This window comes from Tamandua tetradactyla, chromosome 10 (genome assembly GCF_023851605.1).
Source record: "Tamandua tetradactyla isolate mTamTet1 chromosome 10, mTamTet1.pri, whole genome shotgun sequence".
NCBI classification, from domain to species: domain Eukaryota; kingdom Metazoa; phylum Chordata; class Mammalia; order Pilosa; family Myrmecophagidae; genus Tamandua; species Tamandua tetradactyla.
The window spans coordinates 100304670-100326354 of NC_135336.1; the positions used below are offsets into that span (position 1 = coordinate 100304670).

At 39.0% G+C, this 21685-nt stretch overlaps 1 long non-coding RNA gene across 1 annotated transcript; it reads left to right on the plus strand.

Annotated features, from left to right (window-relative positions):
- The first annotated feature begins 66 nt into the window (after positions 1 to 66).
- Positions 67 to 10245, plus strand: LOC143648691 (uncharacterized). The gene is made up of 2 exons (XR_013158727.1): positions 67 to 308; positions 9889 to 10245. It is a non-coding gene; the product is annotated as an uncharacterized LOC143648691 (long non-coding RNA).
- Positions 10246 to 21685: the final 11440 nt, after the last annotated feature.

Consider the following 21685-nt stretch of genomic DNA (forward strand, 5'->3'; position numbering starts at 1 on the left):
GAAGCTCCTTGGTGCTGGCTGGGCTTTGGTCATGCCTCTGTGTCCTGCCACCCGGCTGCAAGAGGACTGGCTGGTCTAGGATGGCCCCAGCTGGGATGGCTCATTTCATCCCCCTAGGGATTCCATGGCTAGTTTCCATGGCAACAAAAGGGAAGCCTCTTGCAGTCCAGGCTGGGAACTAGTGCACTGTAACTGCTGCCACATTCTGTTGCCCAAAGAAACTCACAAAAGCAACATGATCCAAAGGCTGGGGAAATAAACTCCATCACTTTATAGGAGGAACTACAAAGTCAGTTGGACTTTAGGAGGTACCAAATTACAAAAGACCTAGATGAAGGGAGGGTGGGAAATTGGGGCCATTTTGTGATTAAATCTACCATAGTGTATCCTTTGGCACTGAATTTTCACATGATACCACAGGAAAAACAGTCACCTCTTCCCAAGATCCCCAAAGTCTTGTCCAATCACTGCATTGGACAGAAGGTCCAGGAACTCACACTCTCTTCTAGGTTTGGGTGAGACCCCTCAGGTACAGTTCCTCCTGAACCAGAGGCCGACAAGCTAAGATGAGTTATCTGTCCCCCTCCACACCCAACATACAATAGTAAAATAGGGAGGGATAACCACAATAAATATTTTAATTTGAAAAGGGGAAAAATGGGCAGCACAGAGTATCACTGGTCCATAGCAATTCTGAAATCCATTGGCAAATTTCTTAAGGCACCCCAGGAATAAGATGTTCCTTGATTAGGTCTGAGTTCTGCTCAATGGGAGTGTCTTCCAAGTGTATATAGCATGACTTATGTCTCTGCCCTCTTGAATGTCCCTTCCTTCCCGGCACCCATCATGACTGCTCTGAAATATTTGCCCTTTGAACAATCTTCTCAACCTACTTCCTGCCCTTAAAAAGTTGGGAGCCGACTTCCTGGAAGATGGCGGCTTAGTAAGACGCGCGGATCTTAGTTTCTTCTCCAGGACACCTACTAGGGGAGTAGAAACGATACAGAAAGCGCCCAAAGCCACAACAGAGATAAAAAAGACAGCGTACCCCATCCTGGAACGGCTGGCTGGCTGAGAGAAGCAGCTCGGGTGAGATCGCCGAGGCGCGCGGGCCTTACCGGGCGGGGTGGCAAGCGGCCGGAGTTATTCCCTTCCCCCTTCCCGGGCCGGCTGGGAGAATTGGAGAGGTGGTCCCCTGAAACCAAGGCGGCTGGCGCCCACACCACGCGCAGCCCCCGGACCAACTGAGAGAATTGGATCGGAAACCCCCAGGCCGCGGAGAACGGTGACGGGTGGGGGAGGCCCCTTCCAAACCCGTGACTCCCGGGGAACGTGCACCCTCTCGGGCGGGCCGCTGCCGCTGGCGCCCTCCCGCCACGCTTGTTGCCCAGGGCCGACTAGGAAATTCGGACGGGCTCTTTCCCTGGCTGCGGCGACCAGCAACCCTCCCTGCGTTCAGACCCCGGGCCGGCTCAAGCCGCTTCGGCTATCGAACCCCCAGGACGGCGAGAGTTTTCCAAAGTTTAAGGTCCCACAGCACCTTTTACTGGTGGGACCCGCAGACAAACGTGTGCCACGAGCGCCACCTACTGGGCAGGATAAGAAAAACAGAACCCAGAGATTTCACAGAAAAATCTTCCAAACTTTTGGATCCAATACCCAGGGAAATCTGTCTAAATGCGCAGACGCCAACAAAGATAACGGATCACGCTCAAATAATTGAAAATATGGCCCAGTCAAAGGAACAAACCAATAGTTCAAATGAGATACAGGAGCTGAGACAACTAATGCTAAATATACGAACAGAAATGGAAAACCTCTTCAAAAATGAAATCGATAAATTGAGGGAGGACATGAAGAAGACATGGGCTGAACATAAAGAAGAAATAGAAAAACTGAAAAAGCAAATCACAGAACTTATGGAAGTGAAGGACAAAGTAGAAAAGATAGAAAAAACAATGGATACCTACAATGATAGATTCAAAGAGACAGAAGATAGAATTAGTGATTTGGAGGATGGAACATCTGAATTCCAAAAAGAAACAGGAACTATCAGGAAAAGAATGGAAAAATTTGAACAGGGTATCAGGGAACTCAAGGACAATATGAACCGCACAAATATACGTGTTGTGGGTGTCCCAGAAGGAGAAGAGAAGGGAAAAGGAGGAGAAAAACTAATGGAAGAAATTTTCACTGAAAATTTCCCAACTCTTATGAAAGACCTAAAATTACAGATCCAAGAAGTGCAGCGCACCCCAAAGAGATTAGACCCAAAGAGGCGTTCTCCAAGACACTTACTAGTTAGAATGTCAGAGGTCAAAGAGAAAGAGAGGATCTTGAAAGCAGCAAGAGAAAAACAATCCATCACATACAAGGGAAACCCAATAAGACTATGTGTAGATTTCTCAGCAGAAACCATGGAGGCTAGAAGACAGTGGGATGATATATTTAAATTACTAAAAGAGAAAAACTGCCAACCAAGACTCCTATATCCAGCAAAATTGTCCTTCAAAAATGAGGGAGAAATTAAAACATTCTTAGACAAAAAGTCACTGAGAGAATTTGTGACCAAGAGACCAGCTCTGCAAGAAATACTAAAGGGAGCACTAGAGTCAGAACCAAAAAGACAGAAGAGAGAGGTATGGAGAAGAGTGTAGAAAGAAGGAAAGTCAGATATGATATATATATAATACAAAAGGCAAAATGGCAGAGGAAAATATTATCCAAAGAGTAATAACACTAAATGTTAATGGACTGAATTCCCCAATCAAAAGACATAGATTGGCAGAATGGATTAAAAAACAGGATCCTTCTATATGCTGTCTACAGGAAACACATCTTAGACCCAAAGATAAACATAGGTTGAAAGTGAAAGGTTGGGAAAAGATTTCATGCAAATAACAACCAGAAAAGAGCAGGAGTGGCTATACTAATATCCAACAAGTTAGACTTCAAATGTAAAACAGTTAAAAGAGACAAAGAAGGACACTATATACTAATAAAAGGAACAATTAAACAAGAAGACATAACAATCATAAATATTTATGCACCGAACCAGAATGCCCCAAAATACGTGAGGAATACACTGCAAACACTGAAAAGGGAAATAGACACAAATACCATAATAGTTGGAGACTTCAATTCCCCACTCTCATCAATGGACAGAACATCTAGACAGAGGATCAATAAAGAAATAGAGAATCTGAATATTACTATAAACGAGCTAGACTTAACAGACATTTATAGGACATTACATCCCACAACAGCAGGATACACCTTTTTCTCAAGTGCTCATGGATCATTCTCAAAGACAGACCATATGCTGGGTCACAAAGCAAGTCTTAACAAATTTAAAAAGATTGAAATCATACACAACACTTTCTCGGATCATAAAGGAATGAAGTTGGAAATCAATAATAGGCAGAATGCCAGAAAATTCAAAAATACATGGAGGCTCAACAACACACTCTTAAACAACGAGTGGGTCAAAGAAGAAATTGCAAGAGAAATTAGTAAATACCTGGAGGCAAATGAAAATGAAAACACAACATATCAAAACTTATGGGATGCAGCAAAGGCAGTGCTAAGAGGGAAATTTATTGCCCTAAATGCCTATATCAGAAAAGAAGAAAAGGCAAAAATGCAGGAATTGACTGTTCAATTGGAAGAACTGGAGAAAGAACAGCAAACTAATCCCAAAGCAAGCAAAAGGAAAGAAATAACAAAGATCAGAGCAGAAATAAATGAAATTGAAAATATGAAAACAGTAGAGAAAATCAGTAAGACCAGAAGTTGGTTCTATGAGAAAATCAATAAGATTGATGGGCCCCTGTCAAGATTGACAAAAAGAAGAAGAGAGAGGATGCAAATAAATAAGATCAGAAATGGAAGAGGAGACATAACTACTGACCTCACAGAAATAATGGAGGTAATAACAGGATACCATGAACAACTTTACGCTAATAAATACAACAATTTAGAGGAAATGGACGGGTTCCTGGAAAGACATGAACAACCAACTTTGACTCAAGAAGACATAGATGACCTCAACAAACCAATCACAAGTAAAGAAATTGAATTAGTCATTCAAAAGCTTCCTAAAAAGAAAAGTCCAGGACCAGATGGCTTCACATGTGAATTCTACCAAACGTTCCAGAAAGAATTAGTACCAATTCTCCTCAAACTCTTCAAAAAAATCGAAGTGGAGGGAAAACTGCCTAATTCATTCTATGAAGCCAACATCACCCTCATACCAAAACCAGGCAAAGATATTACAAAAAAAGAAAACTACAGACCAATCTCTCTAATGAATACAGATGCAAAAATCCTCAATAACATTCTAGCAAATCGTATCCAACAACACATTAAAAGAATTATACATCATGACCAAGTAGGATTCATCCCAGGTATGCAAGGATGGTTCAACATAAGAAAATCAATTAATGTAATACACCATATCAACAAATCAAAGCAGAAAAATCACATGATCATCTCAATTGATGCAGAGAAGGCATTCGACAAGATTCAACATCCTTTCCTGTTGAAAACACTTCAAAAGATAGGAATACAAGGGAACTTCCTTAAAATGATAGAGGGAATATATGAAAAACCCACAGCTAATATCATCCTCAATGGGGAAAAATTGAAAACTTTCCCCCTAAGATCAGGAACAAGACAAGGATGTCCACTATCACCACTATTATTCAACATTGTGTTGGAGGTTCTAGCCAGAGCAATTAGACAAGAAAAAGAAATACAAGGCATCAAAATTGGAAAGGAAGAAGTAAAACTATCACTATTTGCAGACGATATGATACTATACGTCGAAAACCCGGAAAAATCCACAACAAAACTACTAGAGCTAATAAATGAGTACAGCAAAGTAGCAGGTTACAAGATCAACATTCAAAAATCTGTAGCATTTCTATACACTAGTAATGAACAAGCTGAGGGGGAAATCAAGAACCGAATCCCATTTACAATTGCAACTAAAAGAATAAAATACCTAGGAATAAATTTAACTAAAGAGACAAAAAACCTATATAAAGAAAACTACAAAAAACTGCTAAAAGAAATCACAGAAGACCTAAATAGATGGAAGGGCATACCGTGTTCATGGATTGGAAGACTAAATATAGTTAAGATGTCAATCCTACCTAAATTGATTTACAGATTCAATGCAATACCAATCAAAATCCCAACAACTTATTTTTCAGAAATAGAAAAACCAATAAGCAAATTTATCTGGAAGGGCAGGGTGCCCCGAATTGCTAAAAACATCTTGAGGAAAAAAAACGAAGCTGGAGGTCTCGCGCTGCCTGACTTTAAGGCATATTATGAAGCCACAGTGGTCAAAACAGCATGGTATTGGCATAAAGATAGATATATCGACCAATAGAATCGAATAGAGTGCTCAGATATAGACCCTCTCATCTATGGACATTTGATCTTTGATAAGGCAGTCAAGCCAACTCACCTGGGACAGAGCAGTCTCTTCAATAAATGGTGCCTAGAGAACTGGATATCCATATGCAAAAGAATGAAAGAAGACCCATCTCTCACACCCTATACAAAAGTTAACTCAAAATGGATCAAAGATCTAAACATTAGGTCTAAGACCATAAAACAGATAGAGGAAAATGTTGGGAGATATCTTATGGATCTTACAACTGGAGGCGGTTTTATGGACCTTAAACCTAAAGCAAGAGCACTGAAGAAGGAAATAAATAAATGGGAACTCCTCAAAATTAAACACTTTTGTGCATCAAAGAACTTCATCAAGAAAGTAGAAAGACAGCCTTCACAATGGGAGACAATATTTGGAAATGATATATCAGATAAAGGTCTAGTATCCAGAATTTATAAAGAGATTGTTCATCTCAACAACAAAAAGACAGCCAACCCAATTACAAAATGGGAAAAAGACTTGAACAGACACCTCTCAGAAGAGGAAATACGGATGGCCAAGAGGCACATGAAGAGATGCTCAATGTCCCTGGCCATTAGAGAAATGCAAATCAAAACCACAATGAGATATCATCTCACACCCACCAGAATGGCCATTATCAACAAAACAGAAAATGACAAGTGCTGGAGAGGATGCGGAAAAAGAGGCACACTTATCCACTGTTGGTGGGAATGTCAAAGGGTGCAACCACTGTGGAAGGCAGTTTGGCGGTTCCTCAAAAAGCTGAATATAGAATTGCCATACGACCCAGCAATACCATTGCTAGGTATCTACTCAAAGGACTTAAGGGCAAAGACACAAACGGACATTTGCACACCAATGTTTATAGCAGCGTTATTTACAATTGCAAAGAGATGGAAACAGCCAAAATCTCCATCAACAGAAGAGTGGCTAAACAAACTGTGGTATATACATACGATGGAATATTATGCAGCTTTAAGACAAGATAAACTTATGAACCATGTAATAACATGGATGGACCTAGAGAATATTATGCTGAGTGAATCCAGCCAAAAACTAAAGGACAAATACTGTATGGTCCCACTGATGTGAACGGACAGTCGAGAATAAACTTGAAATATGTCATTGGTAACAGAGTTCAGCAGGAGTTAGAAACAGGGTAAGACAATGGGTAATTGAAGCTGAAGGGATACAGACTGTGCAACAGGACTAGATAAAAAAACTCAAAAATGGACAGCACAATAATACCTAATTGTAAAGTAATCATGTTAAAACACTGAATGAAGCTGCATCTGAGCTATAGGTTTTTGTTTTGTTATGTTTTGTTTTGTTTTGATTTTACTATTATTACTTTTATTTTTTTCTCTATATTAACATTCTATATCTTTTTCGGTTATGTTGCTAGTTCTTCTAAACCAATGCAAATGTACTAAGAAATGATGATCATGCATCTATGTGATGATGTTAAGAATTAATGTTTGCATATGTAGAATGGTATGATCTCTAAATGTTGGGTTAATTTCTTTTTTTCCGTTAATTAAAAAAAAAAAAAAAGAGAAGGGATAATTGGAGCTGAAGGGATACAGACTGTACAACGGGACTGGATATAAAAACTCAGAAATGGACAGCACAATACTACCCAATTGTAATGCAATTATGTTAAAACACTGAATGAAGCTGCATGTGAGGTATAGGTTTTTTGTTTTTGTTTTTTTTGTTTTTTTTTCTTTCTATTATTGTTTTAATTCTTATTCTGTTGTCTTTTTATTTCTTTTTCTAAATCGATGCAAATGTAGTAAGAAATGATGAATATGCAACTATGTGATGTTATTAAGAATACTGATTGTACATGTAGATTGGAATGATTTCTAATTGTTTTGTTAATTCTTTTTTTAATTAATAAAAAAAAAAAAACAAACAAGAAACTGTAAGAAAAAAAAAAAAAAGTTGGGAGCCTAACAGTTCCCAACTTTAAACTTTACACTGGTCAGTCCCTTTCAATTCAAGATGGCAGTGCTCTGTTCAGTATAACTCTCTTAAACTTTGTGCGCTTCCATGAATCTGATTCAGGTCCACTCCACACTCCAAAACTACTTCCCGGGTCTTTCTGAGACAAGCCTCTCTCTTCTAAAAGATTTTTATTTACTTTGACAGTCTTTTGCCATCTTTAGATATTTTTTTCAACCTGACGTCTTCTAAATTCCAATTGAAAATGGGCAAATTTTTCTTTCATTCAATTCTTTCCTGCCATACCTTAGCATGTACAGATAACAGAAACCAAGGATCCTTTCACTGTTATGCCCAGAGATGATGTTGTTCCAGTCAGGAGTTCATCAGGAATACTTTTTATCTATTCCAGGTTCCTGTAGGACAACAATTTTACCTAATGTTTCAACACAGCTAATAGAGGTTACCATTTTTCTGGCCTTCTGTAGTTTCATTCACATCATTCCAGTCTTCAGTGTCAGTTTTCCCACTGTGTTTCAATTCTTCTGGGCCCAAAACTAATGCCAGGTGTTTTAGGTTTCTGCTAGAGGAGTAACTACATTTAGGCACAAATTTGTGTGGCTAAATGTAACCTCTTGTTTAGGTCCTACCGAGAGATGAACAGCCTCGTGAAAAATTAGGGCCGTTTTTGCAACCAATCTCCCACACAAACCTATAGTGAGTGTGGGTCATGCGTTGTTTTTGTATTCTAGTCCGGTCCTGGGGCAAAGGTACTGTGAAGGTGGGAACACTTCCTTTAAAACAGAGAACAAGCGGAGGCTTCGCATTTACAGACATTTAAACCTTTAACATGCTGGTGAGACAGGAGGGGGCATTGCCTTCAGATCCTTGTGTTAAAAAGATAGAGTGTATAAAATCAGAAACCAACAAAGGCCCATCAGTTTCATAGCGATTGTGGTGGGTTCAGTGGTGGCAACCCAAGATGATATGACCTCCCAAACCTGTGATTATGAACTTATTTGGTAAAGGGTCTTTACTAAAGTAAGTATCTTGAGATGAGGTCATCCTGGATCAGGGTGGGTGTTGAAGCCAATGATAGGGTCATTAGGCTAGAAGGGAAGAAGACAAAGAAGAGAAGGCCATGGAAGACAGAGACAGAGACTGGAGGGATTTGGCCACAATGAGGGAAGCTGGCGGCCTCCAGACGCCGGGAGAGAAGTGTGGAACAGATTCTCCCTCGCAGGCTCCAGAAAGACCAACCCTGTCGACAGTATGATTTCAGACTTCTGGCCTCCAAAACTGGGAGAGAGTCAATGTCTGTTTGAGGCCACAGAGCGTGTGGTCCTTTGTTACAGCAGCCCCAGGACATAGCCAGTGGGCATCAGGTTTCAGTCATTTGTGGCTGGTGTCCTCCACTCTGGAATGGAGAAACCCTCTTTGCTCCAAAGAGCCAAATCCTCTTTTTCTTAGACCCAGGACCCAATGACAGTAAATAGCAATCATCAGGAGGACTCAATGGTTGCTGTTTCAATGAGGAAGACTAATTTATTAGCTCAATGAATCTGTTCTTTATGATGGTAATTTCTTGTCCATGTTCATGAAGCAACTACGTCAAGCCCCACTCATCAGAACAAGCATCAGTTGGCCTCTAGAAGGACATTAGAACTTGAAAAATATTCACAACATTGCCTGCAGCAGATGCTTTCTTAGGTGGTGAAGGAGTGTGAACCCATCAGCTTTGCCCCTCACTATAGAGTTGGTGGCAAGTAGAAACTGGTCCAGCTCCGTGAACCAAGGCTTAAGTGATATCTGACTTGTAGTAAATAGAATCTCCAGGCCATCGGGCATGACCTGACTGCACTGGGCCAACAAATCAGGCCCTGCACATCTGTGAGTAAAAAGCAGTGAAAATTTGAATTAATATCTGTAAAAACCTAGCAAAATGGTATTAGCAGGACGTCTAATGGGCCTATCAATATATTGAGAATAATGCCATTTTTGTGTGGCTGTTATTATTTTGGCTGTAGGTTTAATACTCATTAAAGCCTTGGGCAAGTTTGGGTCATTTGGGGCTGGGTTAAATGACTCAATGCAGGTTAGTTTTATTTTTCAAAATCTCATGTTTGATATTATGCTACCCATGTGATTTAGATGATTTAGAGCCGTGCAGGTATTGCTGAATCTGTAAGGGTTTGTGGGCTTCCTTCCCACTCGGGGTGAAAGCTGTGTTTTCAGCACTATGAACAGGAACAGGGCGACCTGCTCTGAAAGTTCTTTGCTAGCTGTCACTCGATTAATCTGTGTACCTAGATATTCTTTTACTCATCGTAAGAACTTGTATACATTTAAACATGTTTGACATTTTTCCTATAAAATCAACCTGAACATAATAATGGATATGTGAAAGGTGAAAAGAAATATATTTCTTTTTTGATTATCATTATAGATTTATGGCTTCTTCACAAGCTAAATTGATTTAATTAACTGTAATTATTATTCTCTTCCCAACTCAGCCAGGGTGGCCTGTTTCAGCCTATTCCTATGTCTTGCCATCATCAATACAGAACCTTTAAAGCATCTTTATTCCCTGGCAAGAAGAATCCCAGGCTCCTCTTGATTTTTCTGTGCTGCAAACCATGAAATCATCTATTGTCCAAGGATACCTGCATTCGGGTGGAGAAGAACAAGAAATCTTCAAATCTGGGAGCTTTGGGTATGTTCCTGAATTGAGCCGCTGGATGACATCCTTCATAGGACACCAATTTTCAAAATGCATGCATCCATGTTGGTACAGCACCTCTGGCTCTGCCATCACGTACCTACTGAAATGGTTTCTCCTTCACCCACATTAAAATTGCTTTCTTTTATAATGTTTTCCTCTATTGCATGTTTGATTTTCAGCAGCTTTATTGAGACATATTTCACATACATTAAAATTTAGCCTTTGACAGTGAATAAAGAAGTATTTGCAAAGTCCCCTTAGGGGAATGGGAAGAAAGGAAGAAATATTCAACTTACCCATTTGGAGAATTTCTGATATCCTCACGGTCAGTGAGGACAACCAAATCAACAGCCCTTGATCTTGGGCTTTGCCTTTATGAAACTGATTACTGCAAAGGATAGGCTAAGCCTTCTTAAAATTAGACCTAAGAGTCACCCCCCAGAGAACCTCTTTTGTTGCTCAGATGTGGCCTATCTCTGTAAGCAAACTCAGACGATGAACTCACTGCCCTCCCCCATCTATGTGGGACATACTCCCAGGATGCAAATCTTCCTGGCAACATGGGACAGAAATCCCGGGTGTTTGAGTTTCAGTGGCTAAGAGATTTCAGAGTTGAGAGGTTATCCTGGGGGTCATTCTTATGCATTATATAGATATCCCTTTTTAGTTTATGGCATATTGGAGTGGCTGGAGGGAAATACCTGAAACTGTTGTTCCAGTAGCCTTGATTCTTGAAGATGATTATATAAAGATATAACTTTTACAATATGACTATGGGATTGTGAAAACCTTGTGTCTGTTGCTTCTTTAATCCAGGGTATGGACAAATGAGTAAAAAAATATAGATAAAAAATTAAATAACGGGGGAACAAAGGGTAAATTATTATATAAGATATATCGGGTAGATGGAAATACTAATGGTGAATGAGAGGGAGGGATGAGGGGTATGGCATTATGAGTTTTTTCTTTTTATTTCTTTTTTCTGGAGTAATGCAAATGTTCTAAAAAATGATCATTGTGTTGAATACTCAACTATGTGATGATATTGTAAGCCATTTATCGTTCACCATGTATGGAATATGTATGTATGAAGATTTATCAATAAAAACATATATTTTTAAAATTTAGCCTTTGAAAGTATACAATTCAGTGCGTTTTAGTATTCAGAAAGATGTGCAACAATCACCAGTCTAATTTCAGAACATTTGCATCACCCCCCAAAAGAAACAGTCACTCCCCATCTCCCCATTTCCCCATTTTCCCCACCCCGGTAACCACTAATCCTTTTTCTACCTCTATGGATTTGTCAATTCTGACCATCTCACACAAAAGGAATCGTACAATGGTGGTTTGTGCCTGGCTTCTTTCACGCAGCATATCATTTTCAAGGCTCACCCATGTGTGGTATGCAACAAAACGTCATTCCTTTTTACGACTGAATAACATTCCACCGGATGAATACACATGGCATTTTGTTTATTAATTCATTAGTTGGTGGGTATTTGGGTTGTTTCCACTTTAGGGCTGTCATGACTAACCCTGCTGTGGGCACTGGTGTTTGAGTGCCTGAACTGAGGTCAGCAGGCCTGTAGCGGGAGGTTTTGTGTCTATCTGGCTAGGGGTTAGGCTGAGTTTACTGTTTACTGTAGCTGTGGTTTCAGAGGCTAAATTTCTTGGAGGGGAGCCCTTGTTTTTGCCACCCCTGTTGTCTTTGGGTTTCTCTAGGATCTGCTTCCTGAATGGGGTCTTGGCTTGTGTTCTTCCCGCCATAGTCCCCCAAAATTGCCCGGGATCCCTTTTGCTGTGGTGGTAAGGAGCCAAGGGAGAAGCACCCTAAAATCCTGTGAGGAGCCCTAAGTCTCTGGGTGGGGCTGTGGCCCTCGCCCATTTCCCCGGGGGACACGGAAGCTGGAGGTCTGGGTTTGGGAATTTCCCTTCCTCCGGCTGGGTTGGCTCCAGCAACAGAAGCCCGTGAGCGCAGGCCTTGAAGGACAGACCGAACGCCATGGGAGTATTTCAGAATGATGGCGTGGCCCCTCTCCCTGCCAGAAGCGTGAGAGGATTGTTCTCCAACTTCACCCTGGAGGAAAACTCATGAAAACGTGAGCCCGCCCCCCCAAAACTGGGCCCCCAGGAGTTTTCAATCCTCAACTCCTGCTCCAGCAATTCATCAGTTCAGCAGTTACCTGTTAGTGCGCCCGTCTCTCTTCTCCTCAGGCTCTGGTTCCCTGCATTTGCCTCTCTCCGGTTTTCAGCTGTTTGCCCGGTGACCTCATTTCTCCAACAGAGGTACAAGTTGTGATTTTAGTTTTTTCAAATGTTTTCTTGTTCTGAGGATGGGAGTGACGACTTCCAAGCTCTGTAACATATCAGACTAGAATCCAGAAGTCCCTGTGGTGACTCTCTGTTTAACACTGCGAGGGCCTGACAACCAGTTTCCTAAACGGCTGCATCATTTTACATCCCCACCAGCAATGTATGAGTTCCAATGTCTTCGCTCCCTCACCAAGACTTGTCATTGTCTGTCTTTTTCATTATAGCCATGCTACCGGCTGTGGTGTGGCACCTTATTGTGGTTTTGATTTGCATTTCCCTGATGGCTAATGACCATTTTTTCATGTTTTCATTGTCCATTATTATATCGTCTTTGCAAAAGTGTCTGTTCAGATCTGGAATGGTTTGGAGGCTTTATGGACCCTAGAAAAGTATGTTCTCAAATTAATCCATTCCTGTGGGTGTGACCCCATTATATGCAGGCTCTTTTGGTGAGTAGGATCCTAAATTAAGCTGTGACCCACCTCATTCTGGGTGCATCTTATTCCTTTTACTGGAGTCCTTTATAAGAGAATGAAATTCATACAAACAGAGTGAAAGGCACAGAGAAAAGACACAGAAACTGAGAGAGAGAAGCCACAAAAATAGAGAGGAAACCACTGTGGCCAGAAGCTGGAAGCAACAAAACCCAGAAGAGAAGGGAGAGACCCGCAGACACTGCCGTGTGCCATGCCACCTGACAGAGTCCAGGATCACCAGCCTGTCTGCAGGAAGAAAGTATCATCTTGTTGATGCCTTGATTTGGACATTTTCATGGCCTCAGAATTGTGAGCTTGTAAGCTAATAAATTCCCCTTGGTAAAAGACAGCCCATTTCTAGTATATTGCATTTTGACAACTTTAGCAAACTGAACTAAGATCCTTTACCCGTTTTAAAATTAGGTTGTCTTTTTATTGTGGACTTCTAAGAGTTCTTTGTACCTTCAGGGTACCAGTCCCTTGTTAGAGATATAATTTATCTATTATAATTTGTTTTACAAATCTACTTCTAACACAAAACCTTATTTCCTAACAGAGCTAACATAATTACTTATTTCATCTGTCAATAAAAAGGAATCCAAAATGATGCCACTAATATCATTGATACTGATCAATCTTCTGGGTGATTGAGAAGATTTAACACCGTAGCTACCTCTGTCCTTGGAATGCAAATTATCAAGGCCAAAGGGCCAGATTAGTGTGTTCTAAAGTCACTTGTAATCCATTTGGTGTAGATTTTTTAGAATTATTTCAAATTTACAAGAAAGTTGCAAGCATAAAACAAAAACAATACAGAGAATTCATTTGGTGTGGTTTGCCTTACATTTTCATTTCTTGGACATTGATGTTCTAACAACTAATGCTCTTACTAGGAGCCAGCTCCTGCTACTAGCCAAATGTAGTGACCTTTGGCCACTAGACCCTAGAAGAAATCTCCTGGAAGAGTCCACTTTGTCAAATGGGAGAATGATGAAGGTAGATCTTCAAGCTAGGTACGAGTTTTATTTTGCCACCAGTGCATAATGACTTAGAGTCAGCTTATATTTGCAGGACTCATATACAAGGGATCATGCCAGACAAACCCATTCTGCCTTTCAGTTTTCAGGAATATAGAAATTCTAGCAGTAGTATCAGAATCTACAACCTTTTCATTAAACAGTGGTATTGAAAACCATTGTTTATATGTTGGTGCATTAAACGAACCCTAACTGTTTTTTTTTTGTTTGTTTTTTTGCTTATTGAAATGTATTATGAAATATTTCATACATGCCAAAAATATATGAGTAGTTTTGGTTTGATAATACAAAATAAATTTTTTAAAAAAGCAAAAAAATATATATATGAGTAATATAACAAATCCTCCTGTGCCCATAATACATCTTAAGAAATAAATACTACCAATAAAAGTTAGGCCCTGGGTCCCCTTCACTGTGGTACCCCTTTCTGGGGCAGCCAATCTCCTGAGCTTGAATTGGTGTTTATCATTTTCACATATTTCTTCACTCTTTGCTAACATTTGTATATATTGTGAAACATATTTAAATGTTAAAGTGCATGTAAATTGGTATCACACTACATGTATTCTTTTTGCAAACTTTTTTTAGTTTAGTTTGTAAGATCCTTTCCTGTTGATGCATACAGCATAGTTCAATCATTTCACTGCTCTATCGTATTCTGCTTATAAAAACAACACGATTTTGTATCTGTTCTTTTTCTCATGACATTTAGAGTGTTTCTAACTCTGCACTATTACAAACAATATACCTGTAAATAATTTTGCGTATGCCTTTTGGACGAGTATGTGCAAACCGTATGTGTGAGGTGAATCCCAGGAGTGGAATTTCTGCAGCACAGTGTATTTAGTACGTATATAAAAATTTCCTTAGTATATTTACTATGGGTATATAAATAACCATCTTCAGCTTTACCAGATATTGCCAAGATTATTTTAATGGTTTTACAAATTTATACTGCCAACAACGAAGTATAAGAGAGCCTATTGTTCCATATCTGTAATGATATTTAATAGTCAGATATCTTTATTTTTACCAGTTTGATGGCTCTGAAATTGAATCTCGTGATTTTAACTTGCACTTTTAAAAATTACCAATGATGGTGAAGATCTATGTCATTATCTGTGCATTGCCTACTCTTAACTTTTGATAATTTTTCTATTGGGTGGCTGGTCTCTCTTATTAATTAATAGGAAACTCGATGTATTCTGAATACTAATTCTTTGTGGGTTAGCTTCTCTCTGTTTGTGGCTTATATTTTTACTTTTTAGAGTGCCTTTTGATAAACAGAAATTTTAATTTTAATAATGGATCAATCTTTTTCATTATAACTTAGACTGTTTTAGTCTTGTTTGAGAAATTCTCCTCTACTTTATATTCATGATGAATTGTTCTGTTATAGACCTATTACTGGAATTGGTTTTTATGTAAGGTATATGAAAGAAATCCAATTTTATTTTTTTCCATGCAGGTAATCAGTGGTAATCAGCTCAGGTTATGGAATGGCTCATCCTTTCACACATGGTCCACAAGGAAACCTCTGCTGCATGTTAAGTTTCCATATGGGTGTAGATTTCTTCCTGGACTGTCTTGTCAAATGTATCCCTGAGCAACCCCTGCACCATCTTAATCCCTACAGCAGCACGTTAAGGTTTAGTGTCTACTGTGTCCTTCATCCCTTTTCCTCCTCCTCCTCTTTCTCATCCTCCTTCTGTTTCCATACTGCCTTGGCTATGCAAGACCTTTTTCCTTCCATAAAAATGTTATAATTAGGCAGTCAATATTCCCCAAAAGAACCCTGCTGGGATATTGCTTAGAATTTAATTAAATGCATTTTATTATTTTGAAGAAAATATAAGTTTATAATATCTAGGAGCACTTTTCCTGTTCATTAATATCTTCCATGTCTTACAATAAACTGTTATCATTTTATCCATAAAGGGCATGCAGAAGTTTTTAAAATCTATTTTTAGCAAAAATATAGGGGCAGTTTTCTTCTAGTATAATTGGGATCCAAAATTATATTTTCTGTTTGTTACTGGTGTGTGGAAGTACAATTTGTTTTTGTAAATTGTGTTGAACTTTGCTGAATTCCCTAATTAATGCTAATAGTTTTTCTATCTACTCTCTTGGCTTTGCTAGCAGATACTGTCAGTTTGCCCGCCGTGCTGATGCTGGGGCTGTGTGCCCTCAGATACTTTCCTGGCCCCTCCTCTGCTCTGTTCCTGGGTTTCCCAGACTTCCCTGCTGGATTTGGTTCTTGGGAGGTTGTGGTGGGGGCTTGGCACACAGGAGGGGAAGGGAAAGAGAAACCCGGGAACTTCTCCTCTGGCAACACGTGATTCCACCACAGGTTCCGCTGGACTGGCCCATAGGGGTCCCAGCTCCTAAGGAGTGACCCATCTGTGGGCTTTGTAGCATCTCCTCTTTCCTCTGTCTCTCCATCCCAAGGGTGATAGCAGTTTCCTTCTGTTGTGAATCTCCAGGTTACCCCACTGTCTTCCTTTAGCTTCTCAGCTCCTCCATCACCTGTGTAATTAAGTCCCAGTATTAAATACCTCTTTTGTAAATCCTTAACATAGCTCTGGTCTCCTAGTTAGAGCTCTTCTGATGCATTCACCCAAACCCTATCTAAAACCTCTTCTCCCTAGCTCTTTTGCAGCCAGGAATGGCCATAAAGCACAGCTCTGGCCAATGAGAGGTTTTGTTTTTCTTGTAACACGTCACAGGCCCAGTGGTCATGACCCTTTTTCTACTCCTTTTGCCTGCCTGGAATACAAATGTGAAGCTACAGCAACCACCATACACCTTAAAGGGCTGGCATGAAGACGAAGACCCATATGCTAAGGATGGGAGAACAGAAAGATGCAAAGTCTAAATCAATGGCATCACTCTTGGAGACTCTTGGAGTTCTCATCACATGGAATAAATTTCCGTTTTAAGCCTCTGTAAATCATGTTTTCTGTTACCTGAAATCAAGTGCATTCTCAAGGGATACAATTATAATCACATCACTGATAAATGGTAACAGTTTTGTTTCTTCCTTTCTAACCAACGATTGTTTTTGTTGTTTCACATTTTTTTCTTGTTTTACTGTGTTAGCTAGAACCTCAAATTTGTATTTCACCAAATTTGGGGAATGGGGTGTGTTATTTCTTCAAATATTTTGTCATATTATCTTTCCCTTCTCCTTCTGAGATTGCAAACACACATGCATCAGAACTCTTGATACTGTCCTGCAGGGTCCTGAAGTTCTGTTCTTTTTTCCCTTCAATCCTCTTCCACTGTGTCTTCATATTGAGTAATTTCTAGTGATTGTATCTTCAAGTTAACTGACTCTTCTGTCATCTCCAGTCTTCTGTAAAGTCCACTATGTGATTTTTCTTTTTTTTTTTTTTTTAGACAGAGAGAAGGAAGGAAGGATGGAAGGAAGGAAGGGAGGAAGAAAGGGAAACATCTTTAAACATTTTCTTGTTTTATTATATTTTGTTTGTTTGTTTGTTTTTTACATGGGCTGGGGCCGGGAATCGAACCGGGGTCCTCCGGCATGGCAGGCAAGCACTCTTGCCCGCTGAGCCACCGCGGCCCGCCCTACTATGTGATTTTTTAATAGTAGATATGGTATTTTTCAGTTTTATAATTTTCATTTGGTTCTTTTTTATAGTTTCTATTTCTGTACTGAAACTTCCTATCTGTTCATTCATTACAAGCGAAATTTCCTTTACACCCTTGAGTTTAATTTAATATGGCTATATTTAAGTCTTTGTCTGAGTCTGTTTGAAGGGGACCTCACTGGCCAGATCTTGGACAATATGAATGTCACAACACATAAGTAGAATAAAGGTTTATAATATATTGAAAAAACTTGCAACTTTGTCTGTATGTGCTTCAGTTTAGGTAATTTCATACCAATATATCATCCAGGTGCTAAACCTGTCTTTGGTTGCATCTTATTTACTCTTTAATTATACTAGAGCTCTTAAGTTTCAATGACTATATTTGTCAGTTCTAGAATATGTCTTTGGTTCTTTTCCAAATCTTTGTGGGTTTTTTTTTCTCAATAGTCCCTTGAGTTTCTTGATCTTCATTCCCACTTTTCCTATTTCTTGAGAACTTATTTGGAGGTTCTAGCAGGGAAATATACCCTTGACTGAAGAACAGTCCTTTGCTAGTGGGAAAGGTTGTCCTCTTCAATTGAGTGTGCAGCCTTGGGTTGGATGCTCATGGAGTGGTAAGGAAGGGAACACTCACCTAGCCAGCCAGATCAGCCATATCAACCCTGTCAATCAATGGGGGGGGGGGGACATGTGTCACAGTAGGATCGCCCTCACATCCTATTTCTTTAATCACATTACACGTACTTATTTTATAGTCTGTATCTGGCAATTTCAAAAGCTCCAGTTCTGTTTACTGTGTTTCTGCTGAATCTTGCTTGTGGTTACCTCTGTCCTTATGTGCTGTCTCATGTTATGCTTGAAGGTTGTATATTTGGGGCTCTTATCTTTGTGAATTCTCAAGGTCTGGGTTGAGAGTGAATTTCTCGAGTGGATTTGGGTTTTGTGTCCATCAGGCACTTACAAGTGCTGCCTTTCTTGACTTAGTGTGATAATTTTTTCAATAGTTTGGAATGTTCCAGACCACAGGAAATAGTCATTTTGTGAACCCCAAATTAAAGTGACTGTAGGCCTTGAGGCATTGTTTACCCATTCAAAGTTGAGGCTGAGATGTACATACTTCCTGTGGCTTTTCTTAGCTAGTAGGTAGCTTTGTCCAGATTCACACAATCAAGGGAGGGTGGCAGCTTTTTGCCATAGATTCCAGCTCAACTTCCAAGTTTTACAGATCCAAGGTCTTGTTTCTAATTCTTCTAAGTTCTGCCCACTAAGGCTTTGACTTAGTGGCCAACAAATGCTTTTGAGGGCAGCCAGGACTTATTCTGATTTCTTGCATATTTTCTCTTTTTGAGACCCCAGGGGGTTTCTCTTGCTTTTATTGTAAAATCATTTGAAATTATTGCTTATAATAATATACCATCCAGAATGCTTTGTAGCCCAGGGATTTTCATTTTATGTGTTAGCCAATACTGCCAGAGATTAAAGTCATTAAGTGTGTTTTTAAAAGTTTTACGTACATCCCATTTACATGAAGTTTTCTGGTCCTTCCTTATTTTATCTTGCCAAAAAAACTGTCTTTTAAATTTACTTCTGAACTACCAGTTTTTATTATCTTTTATATAAAAAAATAGTAAAGGAAGTCACAGAATTATTTAAAGCTTTCAAAAATTTTAATTTAAAAGACAATTAGAGAAGTTAAATAAGTTGATAAATGAATTAGACCTAACTGACATATATAGTCATTGCACCCCAAAGCACAAGGTTATATATTCTTCTCTAGTGCTCATGGAGCATTCTCCAAGACAGATCATATGCTGGGGCAGAAAACAGGTCTTTATAATTATAAAAATATTGAAATTATTCAAAGCACTTTCTCTGATCACAATGGGATGAAGATGGATCTCAATAACCACCAAAGAATGGGAACATTCACAAATATATGGAGATTAAATAACACACTCTTAAACAACCAGTGGGTCAAAGAAGAAATTGCTAGAGAAAGCAGTAGCTATCTAGAGATGAATGGAAATGAGAATACAGCTTATCAGAACCTATGGGATGGGGGAAAGGCTGTGCTAAGAGGGAAATTTATTGCCCTAAATGCCTATATTAAAAAACAAGAAAGAAAGAAAAAAAAAAGACAAGAAAGAGAAAAAATCGAGGACTTAACAGGAAACCTGGAGGAACTTCAGAAAGTACAGCTAACTAACCCCAAAGCAAATCAATAGATTTGTCAGCAAGACTGACAAAGAAAAAAGGAGAGAGGATGCAAATAAACAAAATCAGAAATGAGAAGGGGGATGTTATCACAGATCCTGAAAAATAAAACAAATCATAAGAGGATACTATGAACAACTATACACCAACAAACTAGACAACTTAGATGAAATGGAAAAATTCCAGGAGATACACAAACAAGCTACACTCCCTCAGGAAGAAATAGGAGCGCTCATCAAACCAATCACAAGTAAAGAGATTCAATCAGTCATCGAAAATCTTCCTACATAAAAAAACCCAGGGCCAGATGGCTTCACAGGGGAATTTTATCAAACATTCCAGAAAGAACTAATATCAATCCTGCTCAAACTTTTCCAAAAAAATTGAGGAAAAAGGAACTCTACATAACTCATTTTATGAAGCCAATATCATTTTAATACCAAAACTGGGTAAAGATACCATGAGAAAGGAAAACTACAGGCCAATCTCCCTAATGAACATAGATGCAAAAATTCTCAATAAAATATTAGCAAATCAAACCCAACAGCACATTAAAAGAATTATACACCATGACCAAGTGGGGTTTATACCAGGAATGCAAGGATGGTTCAACACAAGAAAATCAATTAGTGTAATACAGCACATTAACAACTTGAGAGGGAAAAATCACATGAGCATCTCGATTGATGCTGAAAAAGCATTTGACAAATTTCATCATTCTTTTCTGATAAAAACACTCCAAAAGATAGGAATCAATGTTAACTATCCCAATATAATAAAGGGAATATGTGAAAAACTAATAGCTAGCATTGTATTCAATGAAGAGAGACTGAAAGCTTTCCCCCTAAGATCAGGTACAAGACAAGGATGCCCACTGTCACCACTATTATTCAACATTGTGCTAGAAGTTCTAGCTAGAGCAATAAGACAGGACAAAGAAATAAAAGGCATTGAAATTGGAAATAAAAAAGTAAAACTCTTCATTATTTGCAGATGATATGAGGCTATACTTGGAATATCCCGAGAAATCTACAGCAAAGTTACTTGAGCTAATAAACAAATTCAGCAAGGTGGCAGGATATAAAATTAATGTGCAAAAATCAGTAACATTTCTATGCACAAGCACTGACGTAGCTGAGGAGTCAGTTAAGGAAAAAAGGCCATTCAAAATAGCAACTAAAAGAATCAAATACTTAGGAATGAACTTAACTAGGGATGTAAAGGACTTGTACACAGAAAACTACATAACATTGCTAAAAGAAATCAAAGGAGATCTAAAAAGTTGGAAAGATATTCCCTGCTCATAGATAGGAAGGCTAAACACAGTTAAGTTGTCAATTCTCCTCAAATTGATCTACAGATTCAACACAGTCCCAATCAAAATTCCAACAATGTACTTTGAAGATTTGGAAAAGCTAACTACTAAATTCACCTGGAATGGAAAGAGACCCTGAATAGTTAAAAGCATCCTAAAAGAGAAGAATGAAGTCAGATAAACACTCCTGATTTTAAAACCTGTCATAAAGGCACAGCGTCAAAACAGCATGGTACTGGCACAAAGAACAGATGCATTGACCCATGGAGTCTAATCAAGAGTGCAGAAATAGACCACTAAATCTATGGTCAACTGAATTTTTGACAAGGCCCCCAAATCCTCTGAACTGGGACAAAATAGTCTTTTCAATAATTGGGCATGGAAGAGCTGGATATCAATAACCAAGAGAATGAAAGAGGAGGCTATATTTTGCTCCAGAATAGAGGAGGCTAGAGGGCTTAAATACTTTTTATCATCACAATCGACTTTTTTTCCTTCTTTTTTGTGTGTGAAAAATAGCATATACAAAAAAGTTATGAATTTCAAAGTACAGCACCACAATTAGTTTTACCTTACACAAAAACTAACTCAAAGTGGATCAAACACCTAATTATAG